This window comes from Ornithorhynchus anatinus, chromosome 19 (assembly GCF_004115215.2).
Source record: "Ornithorhynchus anatinus isolate Pmale09 chromosome 19, mOrnAna1.pri.v4, whole genome shotgun sequence".
NCBI lineage: Eukaryota > Metazoa > Chordata > Mammalia > Monotremata > Ornithorhynchidae > Ornithorhynchus > Ornithorhynchus anatinus.
The window spans coordinates 14078401-14093394 of NC_041746.1; the positions used below are offsets into that span (position 1 = coordinate 14078401).

At 57.1% G+C, this 14994-nt stretch overlaps 1 protein-coding gene across 6 annotated transcripts in view; it reads left to right on the forward strand.

Annotated features, from left to right (window-relative positions):
* The window catches only part of TJAP1 (tight junction associated protein 1), a 24662-nt gene continuing 9668 nt past the window's right edge, over positions 1-14994 (forward strand). For 2 of the 6 annotated variants that reach the window (XM_029047474.2, XM_029047479.2), the window contains exons 1-2: positions 1-137; positions 7513-7633. The gene's annotated coding sequence lies outside the window, so the exon portion shown is untranslated. Of the gene's footprint in view, positions 138-7383; positions 7425-7512; positions 7634-8173; positions 8445-14994 lie in introns of those variants that run through there. The other 4 variants (XM_029047475.2, XM_029047476.2, XM_029047477.2 and 1 more) reach the window with 4 other exon arrangements.

A 14994-nucleotide genomic window follows, 5' to 3' on the forward strand; every position in this document is an offset into this window, starting at 1 on the left:
CCGACCCTCCCCGCGGCAAGATGGCGGCCTGACAGGACCGGCCCGGGACCCCAAAGTTTGTGTCGGGGGGGCGAGAAGAGTCGGAGCCGAGGACGGGGGCGGCCAGGGCAGGCGGGGAGCAGCGCCGGGGAGCCGGGGTAGGAGCGGGCTTCGGCGGGGGGAGGAGGCGGGGCGGCCCGGAAGGCCCCGAGGGGCCTGAGGCCGCAGAGCACATCCGGGGCCTTTGGCCGCCGGAGGACACACCCACGCCCAAAGTTTGGGGCAGCGGCCTGGACAAACTGGCCGCTTCCCAGCGTCTTACAGAGGTCGTACATAATGTTGGGACTTCTTCTTACCTCATTACCACCTTATCGTTACTAAGCGCTTGGGAGCGTACGATGGTAATGATGGTGGTGGTGGTGAAGCGCCTGCTAGGTGCGAAGCACAAGGTCGTCAGGTTGCCCCACGTGGGGCTCACGGTCTTCTGCCCCATTTTACAGAGGAGGTAATGATAATAAGTGGCCCCAAGACTTGTCAGTGGGGGCGAGTCACTTCTCTGGGCCTCAGTTTCCTCATCTGTAAATGTACAACTTGCCAGTTCTCCTCCCCCACTTCTCAGCTCTGCGACTTTGGGCCAAGTCCCTTCACTTCGAGAAGCAGCGGGGGCTCCCCCTGTATCCCCCCCCTCACAGCGCCTAGAACAGTGCTTTGCACCTAGTAAGCGTTTAACAAATGCCACCTTTATTATAAAGAGCAAGGGCTTAGGAGTCAGAGGTCACGGGTTCTAATCCCAGCGTAGACTTTGGGCAAGTCACTTCTCGGTGCCTCAGTGGCCTCAACTATAAAATGGGGATGAAGACTGTGAGCCCCACGTGGGACCACCTGATTCCCTTGTGTCTACCCCAGGGCTTAGAACAGTGCTCTGCACATAGTAAGCGCTTAACTAATACATTATTAGTATTAGTATTAGAGAAGCAGCGTGGCTCAGTGGAAAGAGCCCGGGCTTGGGAGTCCGAGGTCATGGGTTCTAATCCCGGCTCCACCACTTGTCAGCTGTGTAACTTTGGGTGAGTCACCTCTCTGGGCCTCAGTTCCCTCATCTGTGAAATGGAGATCAAGACTGTGAGCCCCACTTGGGACAGCCTGATTACCTTGTATCCCCCCAGCGCTTAGAACAGTGCTTTGCACTTAGTAAGCACTTCACAAATGCTATTATTATTCTCTGGGCCTCAGTTCCCTCTGTCAAATGGGGATAAAGACACTGAGCCCCACGGGGGACAACCCGATTACCCTGTATCTACCCCAGCGCTTAGAACAGTGCTTTGCACATAAGTAAGTGCTTAACAAATGCCATTATTATTATTATTCTCTGGGCCTCAGTTCCCTCCTCTGTCAAAAGGGGATGAAGACTTTGAGCCCCACGGGGGACACCCCGATTACCCTATATCTACCCCAGCGCTTAGAACAGTGCTTGGCACATAGTAAGCACTTAACAAGTACCAACATTATTATTATTATTATTATCAAGTTGGGGTGGAAAGCCTGGGGGGGAAAGGAAGACCCTCTAAAGAGTGTGTGTGTTTGAGGGGAAGACCCTGAACCACAGACTGTGTCAACCCCGAGGGGGGTCAGAGTTTTAAGAAAGTTCTAAGTGGAGTGCTCTGCACATAGTAAGCGTCCAATAAATACAACGGAATTAATGGAGTGAGGCCAGGAGGGATCCTTAAACAGGAGCTGGGTGGGGAGGAGCAAGGAATTAAAAGTGATGGGTAAAATGGAGAAGAAGAAGAAGAATGATGTTGGTGTTTGTTAAATGCTTACTACGTGCCGAGCACTGTCCCGAGAGCTGGAGTAGATAGAGGGTAATCAGGTTGTCCCATGTGGGGCTCGCACTTTTAATCCCCATTTTAATAATAAAAATGTTGGTATTTGTTAAGCGCTTACTATGTGCCAAACACTGTTCTAAGCTCTGGGGTAGATACAGTGTCATCAGGTTGGCCCATGTAGGGCTCACAGTCTTCATTCCCATTTTACAGATGAGGTAACTGCGGCACTGAGAATTGAAGTGACTTGCCCAAAGTCACCCAGCTGACAGGTGGCGGAGCTGGGCTTAGAACCCACGACCTCTGACTCCTAAGCCCGGGCTTTTCCCACTGAGCCACGCTGCTTCTCTGGTGGGGTATCTTGAAGCTGATGGGAAGGAGTTGTTGTCGGATGAAGGTTTTGCAGGAGAGGGGAAATGTGCCGAGGGGGATGTTTCAGAGAGATGATCTGGGCAGCGGTGTAGAAGGGAGAGGCTGGCGGCAGGGAGACCGGCAAGGAGGCCGGTACGCCCTGGAACTGGGATGTGAGGAGTGCCGGAATCACCTGGTGCCAGTTTGGGGTGGAGAGAAAGGGGTGGGTCTGTGAAACGTGTTGGGGGAGGAATTGGCTGGATTAAGCAGTGATTGGATGGAAGAGCTGAATGACAGTAAAGAGTTGTTGTTATTTTCTTAATGGTACTTGTTAAGTGCTTACTAAGGGCCAGGGATTATATTAAACACTGGGTAAAATGCAAGGTAATGAGTTTGGACACAGCCCATGTCCCCCATGGGGTTCACAGTCTTAATCCCCATTTTTCCAGATGAGATAACTGAGGCACAGTGCAGTGACTTGCTCGAGGTCACACAGAAGACAAGTGGGGGAGCTGCGATTAGAACCCAGGTCCTCTGACTCCAAAGCCCGTGCTTTTCCCACCAGGCCAAGCTTGCGGATGACAGTGAGGTGGCTGGCTTCGGTTACAGAGAGGAAGGTGGTGTCAGTCGGGGTGGGAAAGTGGGGAAAAGGAGAGGGTTTAGTAGGGAATCTGAGAAGTACAGTTTTGGGCATGTTGAGTTTGGGGTGCTGGGAGGGTGGGGAGGCAGACAAACCGAGATTCTCGAGTGGACTGTGGTGGAGAGGCCAGGGCTATAGATTTGGGAGGCTGCCACATAGACGGTAGCCGAAGCCACACCGAGCAAATGGTCTCTGTAATAGAATGAGAGAGAGGGTGGCGGTGACGGAGCAGCCGGTGGCCTGTTGGCATCTCTCTGCCCAGTCAGCCCCCTCACAAGCGGGGCTTCCTCCTGCCAGCACTCAATTGTCGTGGGCTCTGTGTTTCGCGGGCATTGAGGAGTTCCTGAATTGATTCATTGACTGATTGACCCCGTTGCAAGTCGCCAAAAAGCCTTTTGGACAATTCCCTCTGCTCAACTGGACCCTCGCCCGAGGGAGGCTGAGGGCCGGAATCCAGATCGGCTGGACTTAACGCCTCAGCGGGAGCAGGAGGCATTAGTGATAAGAAGGTCCCGGAGAGTTTGGGAGGGAGAGATGCTCAAACCCGACGATGCAAGTCAATTTGGGGTATTTGTGGGTTGAAATGATCCAGACCTTATCCTGGCCCTCTAAGGAACCGAAGATGCTGTGACTTTCCTGCTCATTCAGGCAGATGGAGGGTTTGACTGAAGGTTGTCTCCCGGGATCCTGCTGACAGAGCTAAGGGGACTTTGTGGGGTGGGCTTTTTTGGTTTTCTTTTACCCCCCTCTGGAATCGTGGGCTGATTAGACCAGATAAACTTTCTGACTGACCCTCTAGACTGTAAGCGCATCTCTAGGCCCTAAACTTGTGGGCAGGGAAAATGTCCGTTATATTTTTATATGGTATTCTGCACATAGTAAGTGCTCAATAAATACGAGGCCTCAGTCTCCCCAATGGGCCTGGTGGGTGGGGCTCTCAGGGGCACTGGTGCCAGCCTTAACCATTTACCTCCCCTGAGCCGGATCAGATGGGGGTCCTGAGGCCTGATCTGAATGGGCTCGGCCATAGGAAGCCAGAGAGGGACCTTCTCCTCCCCGGTCGCCGGCTGACCAGCGCAGCGTCCTTGTCCCAGCCCCTCGGCGGAACTCTCTGCCCGGGCACCGTCGGCAGCCTCGAGCTTCACCTCTGCGAAGCTTGGGACCGGAAGCATTTTGGCCCTGGATCCGGTCATCTAAGATGAAAGCCTGCCTCGTTGAAGTTTGAGGGGCGACGGGAATAATAATGTAATAATCATGGTACTCGTTAAGCTCTTAGTATGTGCCCAGCACTGTTCCGTGTGCTGGGGTAGGTGCAAGGTAATCACATTGGACTTAGTCTCTGTCCCGTATTGGGTTCACATGCTTAATCCCCGTTTTTACAGATGAGGTCACTGAGGCCCAGAGAAGTGAAGTGACTTGCCCAAGGTGGCACAGCAGACAAGTGGCAGAGCTGGGATTAGAACCCATGACCTGACTCCTGTCCCTTGCTCCCTCCATTAGGCCGTGCTGCTTCCCACAGCATGGGAAACGACTCCACGGGCCCGGTCAGCCCCTAAAGGTTTTATTTTGGGCGGCAGAGCGGGTATAACATCCTGGGATGGGGCGGAGTGGTTTGTCAGCGTGGTTCGCCGGTCCCGCTGTGGGGTGGTAACCAGCTTCCACAGAGCGCCTGAGACCGGCTTGGTCGCCCGGGGTTGGTGGCGGGGCCCTCGGGTGAATTTCTCCATCCTGCATCCCTGTGCCTTCCCTCCCGTGCACCCTCGGGGCTCTCGCCTGTGCTTGGGGCAAGGGAGAAGGTGTGCGGCACCACACCCAGAGGAGCGGCCGGGATTTGGTGCGCTGGCATTCCTCTAGCCCGGGTCTGGGGCGGGCCCGCCCCCACCCCCACCCCCTCCTTCTGAGTCATAGTCCAACTTTAACTCTCCCTCTGGTCCTCTCTGGGGCTCCCGTGAACACCGGCTCGCTGTGTGTCCCGGGCTTCGGGCCGGGAGGCCATTAGACCTCACCCGTGATCCAGGGACCCTTCCCTTTTCCTGTTATTGGGATGCCCTTCTCCCTCCCCCAGTGGCTCTCCGAGGCCTTATGTGGGAACCACGGGTGACCGGGGTGACGCCCAGGCACAGCGGGCGAACTGAGCTTCTCCCCACGTGGGGCTCTCAGAAATCACAGTGCAGCCCCCTCGCAAAGGTGCGCATTTGGTGGCCAGTGGCTCAACTCACCAGCCTTCTTCTGGGCTAGCGACTGGGGTCTCTTCCACCTCTAGACTGTAAGCGTGGGAATGTGTCAACTAATGCCGTTATATCGTACTCTCCCAAGCTCTTATTATGGTGCTCTGCAAATAGTAAGCACTCAATAAATCCTATTGATTGAGTGATTCCCCCAACATCCCTAGGTTCCTCTTCCTCTCCTCACCTCCCAGACATCCTTGGCCCCTTGACCGTTGTTGCCGTTCGCTCCCTCCCGCTCCCAGAACCTCCTTTCAGAGTTGGGGGCTTCTGCGGGAAGCGCGGCCGGCCCCGGCCGGAGCGTTAGGGGAAATGCGGCCTCGTCCCGAGAGACCTCTGTGTTTGTAACTGATTTCCAGGCCAGCGACAGGAGATGTTCACAATCGGGACATTGTCCTTGTGGCAAAGAGGACGGGGCTGGCAGTTCTGAGCCGTGGGATCCTTTGTTGGCCTTGATTAGCTTGTTCGGCAGCGGGGAGCAGCAGCTTAATAATAATAACCACAGCAGTAGTTGAGCGGTTGAGATATTTGTTAAGCACTTATGTGTCAGGTATTGTATTAAGCCCTGGATACAAGCAAATTGGGTTGGACACATTTGCCTGTCCCACCTGGGGCTCACAGACTTAGCCCCCCATTTTATAGATGACAGTCTCAGAGAAGTGAAATGACTTGCCTAGGGTCACCCAGCAGACAAGAGGTAGAACTGGGATTAGATCCCAGGTCCTTCTGACTCCCAGGCCTGCTCTCTATCCAGCAGGCCACTCTGCTTCTCCAAGATGGGCCTTCCCCAACCTTGTTAGAAGCCCAGGGCTTAAGGACTAAAAGTGAGGGCAGATGACCATCAGAATCTCCTCCTCCCCACCCTGTCTGACCAGTCCTTCTTCTCGACACCTTACCCGGGGAACAATTTAGAATGTTTCTGGCCTCCTGGGCGTGCCCCCGTAGGCCTGCGGTAGTCTAGCCCCTGACCCCCTCAATCCATCCTTCCATCCATTCAACCATCCACCCATCGGTGGTATTGATCGAGGACCTACTCCGTGCAGAGCACCGAACTCAGCTCTTGGGAGAGTGCAAGAGTTAGGAGGCCTCATCCCCTCCCTCAGGGAGCTTTCAGTCTAGCGGGAAAGCTGCCAGACAATCTCATGATTCCCGGTTCCTTTTCTGGCCAGGGCAGAGCGCCACAACCTGAAGAGTTTAGAGCGTTTTCCAGCAGGTGAGCACCCCTGCCCTTCTGGAGTTTCCCAAGTGCTCAACGCCAACCCTTCCCCCCAGTGCCCCCTGCTCCCTCCTTCCATCCTGAAACACTGCTAACCTCGGGCCAGTGGCGGCGTCCCCCACACTCTCCCCAGCTGGATCTATGCAGAATATGGTCGCAGAGAAGATCCCGGGCCGCTCATCTTGCGGCTCATGGGAAGATTTCCACTCTTGGGCCTGGTTCTGCCACTAGCCTCCTCTTCCCGCAGGGTGGGTCAACCTGAAATTAAGGGTTCGAAGCCCACCTCCTTTGTCTCCAGGCTCCCCGAAGGAGGCCTGGGGGGCAGAAGGGCCTGGGTTCTTGGCTCCGCCGCATGTCCGCTCTGTGTCCTTGGGCAAGTCACTTCACTTCTCTGGGCCTCACTTGCCTCATCTGTAAAATGGGGATTAAGACTCTGAGCTCCATGTGGGATATGGACTGTGGCCAACCTGATTATCTTATATCTACGCCTGGCACATAGAAGAGAAGCAGCCTAGTGTAGTGGTTAGAACACTGGCCTGGGAGTCAGAAGGTCATGGGTTCTATTCCTGGCTCTGCCACTTGTCTGTTGTGTGGCCTTGGGCAAGTCTGTGCCTCAGAGTCTGTGCTTTGATGTGCCTCAGTTCCCTCATCTGTAAAACGGGGATTGAGACTGTGACCCCCATGCGGGACAGGGGTTGTGTCCAACCCAATTTAGTTGTTTCCACCCCTGCACTTAGTACAGTGCCTGGCCCCCAGTAAGTACATAACAAATACTGCAATTATTATTACAGTTATTAGTAAGCGCTTAACAAATACCATAAAAAAGCCGACCAGCAGGCTGCACTCTGCTCAGATACCCGCCCATTGTACTGGTTTTCTGACGCCATTGCTCCAGCCTCAGAAAACACAGGCTGGAGCCGTCCCCGGCCTACTCTCGCAGCTGGCACACACGGAGATGCTGAGCATTTCGGTGTAGCGCCAAGCAGGCAGGAGAGAACAGCCCAACTGTCTGCAAGGGAGCAGGGTGTCATCCGGCTGCGCCCACCCTCCCACCCAACTCCCCACAGAGCCTGCTATCCGGATTCCTCTAGCAGAATTCTCTGTCCACCGTTTCGGGGATTGCCTCCTGGGCACCGCTGCTTTTCCTTTCATGCTTTTCCTGGGTGGCAGAGCGAGACCGGGTGGAAAGAGTACGTAGTAAGCCCTCCTTCTCGATCGTGGAGCCTGGGGAGAAAAGGCTGGGGCGGCCCTTAGCTTGGCATCCTTCTCTCTTTGCAGCTCCCGAGTTTGGCTGCTCGTAAATCCAGCTGTCTGTTTGTATGGAGAACCGGGAAGGTGTCTGCCATGAGCTTGCTGCTAACACCAAGAACTGGCTGGCTTGGGAGACGACACTAACCTCGTGAGTCTAGACCCCCACCCGCCCTCGCTCCCGATCCCGTAACACACATTCCCTCCGTCGCCCTCCCGAGAGCCCCCCCGCAGTCTGCTTGCCTCCCTCTGCCAGCCGCTGATCCAGGAGTCCCTCTGCTGCGTGGCGGTCCTCCCACACCCCCGGGTGAGACACGTGGCCCTGGTTGAAGACGGGGGCTGGCACCTGCTCTTTCATTCCTCCCCTTTCCCAGCCCCCTGGCAGCCTAGCCCTGGACACCCCCCCACAACCCTGGCTCCCCCACTCAGCCCCGCAGACCACCCCCACAAAGGATGAGCTGAGAAATTCCCTAAGCTCCTTCGTAGCCCTCAGATGCTCCTGATAATCTCCTGTCCATCCCGGTGCTTAGTACAGTGCTTGCCACACAGTAAAAACCCAACAAAAACAGCCATATTTTCTCCACCGTTTTCTAAGTGACCGCAGGGGATGATTTAAGTCTCCCAGGCTTAAGTCTCTGAGGAGCTAAACCTGAGCCCTCGTGGGTTCCTCTGTCCAGTAACTGTGGGCTTTGGGGTGGTTTCTGAAGGGGGAAACTCAACCTGAGCGGCACCTTCCCTCTGCCAAGGGGACTCCAGGAAGAGGGATGGAGTTTGATCCTTCCGCACCCAGGGGTTGTGGTGAACTTTACCCCCCGAGTGAGGCCAGAGCCAGTTTAGGAGCCTCAGCTGTCCCTGGGCCGAAAGAGGGGACGGGGTCTTCCAGCTGAGCCTGCTCAGATTCCCTGGCCGGTCGGCGGGCGGGCAGCCGGGCGGGCAGGAAGGCGGCCGGCTGGCGCTGGTAGGTAAGCGGAGCCCCAGCCTGGGCCCACCGGGGCCGTCTTCTCCACCCCTCCCTCTTCCCTGCCCCGATTTAGCCGGGCGAGGGGGCCCGAAGAGGGGGAGCAGGAGCTGAAGCTCTAGGGTCACCAGCTTTCTCCTCGGCGGGGGAGGACCAAGGAGGGGCTTTGTATCTCGTGGCGACTCTGAGCACCTCGGGAGGTCTGGGAGGACGGCCCGGGTGGACTCGGCTCGGTCTGGGGAGAAGCCGGCAGGCAGCCCGTCCCCATTAGCGGGGCCCCACGGCCTTGCGAGCCCGGGAAGCTGGGGGAGGGCCTGATAAGCCTGGGGCCCCAGGCCTGGCTCTCACATACGGGTCACGGGTTGGTGCTGGCATGTGTGTGTGTCCGAGAGAGGTTCTTGACCCCCAGTTTTTTTAGCGTGGGTATAAACTCTGGGATAAGTACAGGCTATTTCCACTCATAAGTGTCCCTACCCGACAAGGAGGCTCACAGTGGAGGAAGAGGGACCAAAATTGTTTGCCTGCAGAAATCCCTGAGACAAGCGGACCTAGCTGGACGTGTATGTGAGAAGGGGGGTCTTCAGTCAGCAGCCCTCGGTCATGGGCCGACACTGCCTCCCCAGGGTAGGCCTTGGGCCCGGGGTGACCCAGCAGAGTAGCCTGTGGCAGGCTCTGTGGACGTCAGAGCTCCCAGTTTCAGGGGAGTCCGTGGTGTCTGTTGAGCACCCACTGAATGTCAGGTGCCGTAAGAAGTGCTTGAGGGAGTGGGGCATCTGGCTACCCCACAGACTGCAGGGCTCCCGGTCGTGGAGAGGCCCTGGGCCTCGGGCCCTATGGGACTCTGCTGTGGGATACACGTTGGGTCTCAACATTGTCTGTTTAGGAGCCTGCCTGATTTAGCCTTAGCGTAATCTGTTTGGGCAGGATTACAGTCCCAGTTTAGACAATTCCCAGAAACCAGTTTGAGGAGGTGCGAGGAGGGTGGGGGTGGGCGTTGGTGACCCCACCACGAGCTGAGAGCCCGGATTCCTCCCCCGGCTCCAGAGGGACGTTCCCATTGGGGCAGGGAAGGGGATAATAATAATGTTGGTATTTGTTAAGCGCTTACTATGTGCAGAGCACTGTTCTAAGCGCTGGGGGAGACACGGGGGAATCAGGTTGTCCCACATGGGGCTCACAATCTTAATCCCCATTTTACAGATGAGGTAACTGAGGCCCAGAGAAGTTGTGACTTGCCCACAGTCACACAGCTGACAAGTGGCAGAGCTGGGATTCGAACTCATGACCTCTGACTCCAAAGCCCATGCTCTTTCCACTGAGCCACGCTGCTTCCGTTGGAGTTTAGGAGCCTCCAGCCTAGTGATGGCCCCCCTGGGGAGGGAACTTGGTTCTGCCGATGTGAGGATGATGATGACGATGATGATAGAAGTCGTTTCATCTGTTCTTGAAGATCGGCTTCTTCATGGTAATGGTAGAGAAACAGTGTGACTTAGTGGATAGAGCGCGGGCTTGGGAGTCAGAAGGATCTGGGATCTAATCCCGGCCTCACTACTTGTCTGCTATGTGACCTTGGGCAAGTCACTTCACTTCTCGGTGCCTCAGTCCCCATGTCCGTAAAATGGGGGTTAGGACTGTGAGCTCCATGTGGGACAGGGACTGTGTTCAACCTTACAACCTTGAATCTGCCCCAGTGCTCAGTACGGTGCCTGGCACGTAGTAAGCACTTAGCAAATACCAAAAAAAAAATTAAATAGCAGCAATTGATCCTGGCACAGAGTCCTTTCCAGCCCCAGCAGCCCACGCTAGTCCACCACACACACCCCGGTTTATTTTTCAGGCCTCTGGCCTCTGTTCTGTGACCCCTCCTGCTCCTTCCCTCGCTCCCCAGCCTCTGGCCAGCGACAGCGACCCTTCAGCCCTGCCCCGGTGCTCCTTGAAGGAGCGATGTCTCAGGGGCCTCAAGTTTGGAGCTTCTGGCCCAGAGCCTGAAGGGATTTTAGTTTTCTGGCCCTTGTCCTGCTTGAGTAAGAAGGGGAGGAGAGGCTGATCTCTGGCCATTGGGTGAGACCCTTTCAGCCTCCTGATCTGGGGCACCTGGTGCACCCAGGTGAGGGAGACTTGAGGGGAAGTTGGCGCTGGTGGCCAGGCCGGGGTCCATTAGGGTGGGACCATCTGTCTCGCCTCGCCGCCCCAGGGCCCGGCGGATGGCTCCGAACCCAAGGCTGAGCCTCGGGCCGGGCCCCGCCTCCCCCGCGTGCAGCCGGCCTCCCGCCTGCCACGCGCCCGGCATTGCTGAGGGCTTGCTCACGCGTCCCCAGGAACAGCTGCACGCCGAGACCGGCCCCTCACCGCCGCTGCCCCAAGGCCGGCGGGGGTGGAGGGGAAGGACGGACGGAAGGAAGGAGGGAAGGGAGGGAGGTTGGGAGGCACTCCAGAAGGGCTCAGGGCTCCAGGCCCCGATGAGATCTGATCGGGACCGCTGACCTCAGGGATTGGGGCCGAGGAAAGTGGCCAATTGCCAAATTAGGGGAAGAAGTTGCCCTTTGGCGAGGCCCTGGAAGGTGCACCACTCTCAGCCCCAAATAAACTTTTGCCTTTGCCCTTCCAGGATCTGTGTGCTGCTCTATCTGGCTGGGGGTGGGCTGGGCCGGGGAAGGGAGGGCTGCCTTCCCCTGATGAACGGACTCCATCGTGTTGCTAACTATTGTGGGGTGTGTTCATTCCTTGCTAAGTGTCCAGATAGATTGAGGATAGTCAGATCCAGCCACAGGCCCCAGGTCCAGGTTCACATTGAATGGGGAGAGAGACCCCGTTTTGCCCCTGTTTCCTGGTGAGGGGCAGGGTGGGCTGGTGAGCCCTTATTCTCAACTCTGCAGCCTGTGTGGTACGACGAGACCCTCTGGGCCCTTTCCCCATTAGGGGTATCCCAGAGGAGGAGTTGGGGCGGGGAGGGGTGAAAGGGGAGTCTCTGTGTGGCCTAGTAGATGGAGCACGGGCCTGGGAGTCAAAACGACCTGGGTTCTAGTCCCAGCTTCCCCCCTTGTCTGCTGTGTGACCCTGGGCAAGTCACCTCACTTCTCTGTACCTCAATTTCCTCATCTGTGAAATAGGAATTAAGACTGTGAGCCCCATGTGGGATATAAACTGATCAACTTGTTTCTACTGCAGGGCTTAGCACAGTGTCTGGCACATAGTAAGCACTTAACAAGTACCATTTAAAAGAAAAAAAAAGAGGAAAGAAGGGTCATCATCCTCCAGCTTCAGCAGGGTCAGGACGAGACTCCTCTGCTTCTCCGGTGGCTGTGCCGACAGTTTCCCTGGCCTTCTTGCCCAGGTGGATTGAGGCAGAAGTGTGGGAGAGGGGCTGGGATGCTGTAATAGTCTCCCCTGGAACCCCAGACCTTCCCCGGCCCCATCTGGGCTGCGGGTGATGGGCAGAGTTGCGGCTCGTCGGGGAAAGCCGTTTTGCTGCGAGGAACTTCAGGCTGTCTTGGGGATCTTGGGAGCAGCCAACTCTGAGAGTGATCCACATAATAGTAATGGGGGTGGTGTAAACACTGGTAGTTTATTGATTGAGCGCCTACTGGTTGCTAAGCACCGTACTAAGTGCTTGGGAAAGTACTGAAACACGAGCCTCATTCCCTGCCCACAAGGAGCTTACCTGCTACCAGGAAAGACAGGCCTAAAATGTTTGCAGAAAATATTTCACGAGCGGTGGAAACAGAACAAGAAATTCATGATAGATCTTCAAGTGCTAAATACACAGATATCACAGTCGGCACAAACACCAGACAAAAGAAAAGAAGAGCCACTGCTCTAAGGTCTCTAAGGCAAGGATTTCTTGCCTGCTGTGTAACCTCGGCCAAGTCATTTAACTTCTGTGCCTCCATTTTCTCAACCGTAAAGTGGGGATTAAATCCTGCCCCCCCTACTTAGACTATGAGCCCCAGTGAGCTTGGCACAGAGTGGGTGCTTAATAAATACTATTATCATTGTTATTATATAGCCCCCATCTGGAGACTGAAGCAGACCCCAGGGACTGGCCTACCCAGTCCAAAGCCTAGCGAGCCTCAGTGGATCTGATTGTGCCTCCAAGGGTGGCTCACAGAGAGAGGTGTTTCCCCCTCTGGCCAGAGGAGATGTGAAATAGGGGAGGGGGCCGCTCCACTCGTGACCCTTGTCGGCTGAGGATCTAGGTTCCTGACATCAAGTTCTTGCTAGCTAGCTGCCTGTCAGTCTCTTCTGTCGCTTTCTCAGGAATCAACCCCAGAGTCCCTTTTTGACTTCAGCCCCAAGCGATTGCGTGGGCCAGGACCACAGCGTAGTTGGTGGGCATGGACAATCCTTAAAGTCACTGTGTTCCTAAAATGATCTGGTATTCAGCTTGGGCAGTTAATTCCCAAAGAGGGTAGAGGCTCAGGAGCCCCGGGAATGGTGTGAGTCAGATTCCGCAGGGACATGGACAAGGTGGACCCCTCAGAACCCCTTCCAGCCCCAGGAGTTTGAGAAGTCTCTCACCTTCAGGAGGTAGGGGCCACCCCCACCGTGCTTGACGGGCGGGGAGCAAGCACGGGAGCCTCCGAGAATTGGGCTGGGGAGTCACTGGATCCTTCTCAGATTTAGGGAGCCAAAATGGGCCCTAATGGAGTAAGCGGAAGGGTGGGTTGAAGCGGTCTTCTGGGCGAGTCCGGGATCTGACCCTCCCGACCAGGGGGAGGGTTGGAAAGGGAGGAAGGTTGAGAATGTCTAGTAGCCGGAAGCTCATAGCAGCCCTCTCTGGTTTGCTTTCCTCATGGTCTCTGTCACTGGGCCCCGCCGCTTGGGACGGTGATCCCTTCCGACTCCCGGAGGAGCCCCCCCCCCCCCCCCCAGCCCCATCCCCATCAGTGAGGGGTCTGGGCTTTGTCGGGAAGAGTCGGATAGGAACGTGAGCCCGGCCGAGAGCTCAGGATAGTTCTGCGGGGCCGCAGAGCCACCATCCGGGGAATTACAGTCCTGCCGGGAGACTCCCGGCTCTCATCGGGACGAGCCAGGCCGGCACCTTGGCCCCAAGATCCTCCGCTTAAAGCCCTTCTGCCTTCTCTGTGGCTTTGGAGGGCAGTAGAAAGGCCTCCTCGGCTTTGAGAGTGGGCCCGCTGCCGAGAGGTCCGGGACTGGTGGCGGCTGGAGCGCGGCGGTCCCCGATTCTGGGAAGGGAGCCTGAATACTCCTGTTCCCACCCCCACCTTTCTTGGGAGGGTGGCGATTCCTTGTGGAGGGGTTGGAGAGGGGGCACACAGGCAGGTGGAAGTGAGTTTGGTGGGTTTTTTCTTCCTTTCCGTCTACCCCCAGTCTGTGCTCCCTGCCCGGGCGTTCGGCAGATTTGCAGTGCATGTCTGGTCCCATTTCTGCTGAAAGTCGACTTTGTTCTCCCAGCCCGCTAATCGTGCCCCATGGGGCTGTAATCAGAGAGAAGGTATTTAATAGAGGGCAGGCGCGAACAGGCGGCCTGTCCTCGCTGGCAGATTGCAACATGGCAATTAGCAAAGGCCCCTCTCCCTGCCACCCCCCGCCCCCAGCCACCACCTGGAAACTAGCAGACCCAGGGCCAAGGCCCCGCTCTGAACTGATGGTCCCGCAAAGGAAGAATGAATGCTATGTGGGTTGGGGCAAAGATGAGGGCAGAGCCAGGAACGTTAGGCTCCTCCTCCTCCCCATCCCTCTTCCTGAGCCTAGAAAGAGGCCTGGAAAGCGATTGCTGTAGGCTCTGCAGGTGGGGAGGGGCGAGGAGGGACTGCAGACCCCTGGCCTGAAGGGTGCCTGCCCACAGCGTCCCTTCCTGCTGTTTGCGGGACGCGGACCACCCCCCACAACCCCGGCACCTCTCTAGCTGACTGGACTGGACCCAGGTCTGGCCAGTCCGCTCTCCCCTAGTTCTTCTGGAACCCCTGCCCCCACAATCCCTGCGAGCAGCCCCGGGGCCACTCTGGACCCAAGTTGGCCACTGACCTCCTCGGCCTCCCCATCGCCCCTCCCCCTACCCGCTCAGGCTGGATCTGACCAAGACGACTTCCGGAAGACCCAGCCACGAAACCCTGTAGGAACAGGAGCCCGGCCCGAGCCAGCTCCTGAGGGAGGGGGAGCAGGGTTGGCAGATACCTGAGAACCCCGCCTGCTCCCTGCTGGGCGTCTCAGGCCGCCTTGGGTGCCCAGGCGGCGGGCGGGCCGGGGAGCAGAGGGCCCGGAGCCCAGGAGAGGAGGAGGGATGGGGCGAGGGGGGCGTGAAGAGGCCTGCTGGGAGGAAGTCATTCGGTCGCCCCCTGAGGAGGGGTTGGGGGAAGAGGCAGGGAGCTGTCGTATCCTGCCGGGAGGAGAGGAAGCAGAGGCGGGTTGGCTGAGCGCCTTCAGTCTCGGGAGACTCCTGATGAGTCTGGCTGCCCACCGGGGACACCCCCTTGACTCTCTGGCAGCGCTGGACGCGCCCGGCCTGACCGTGACCCGGCTTCTCGGCTAAGGGCTTGCGGGAAACCGGTCTCCTGGACCCCTTGGCCTCGGGTTGACCCCGCCCCTGGCAG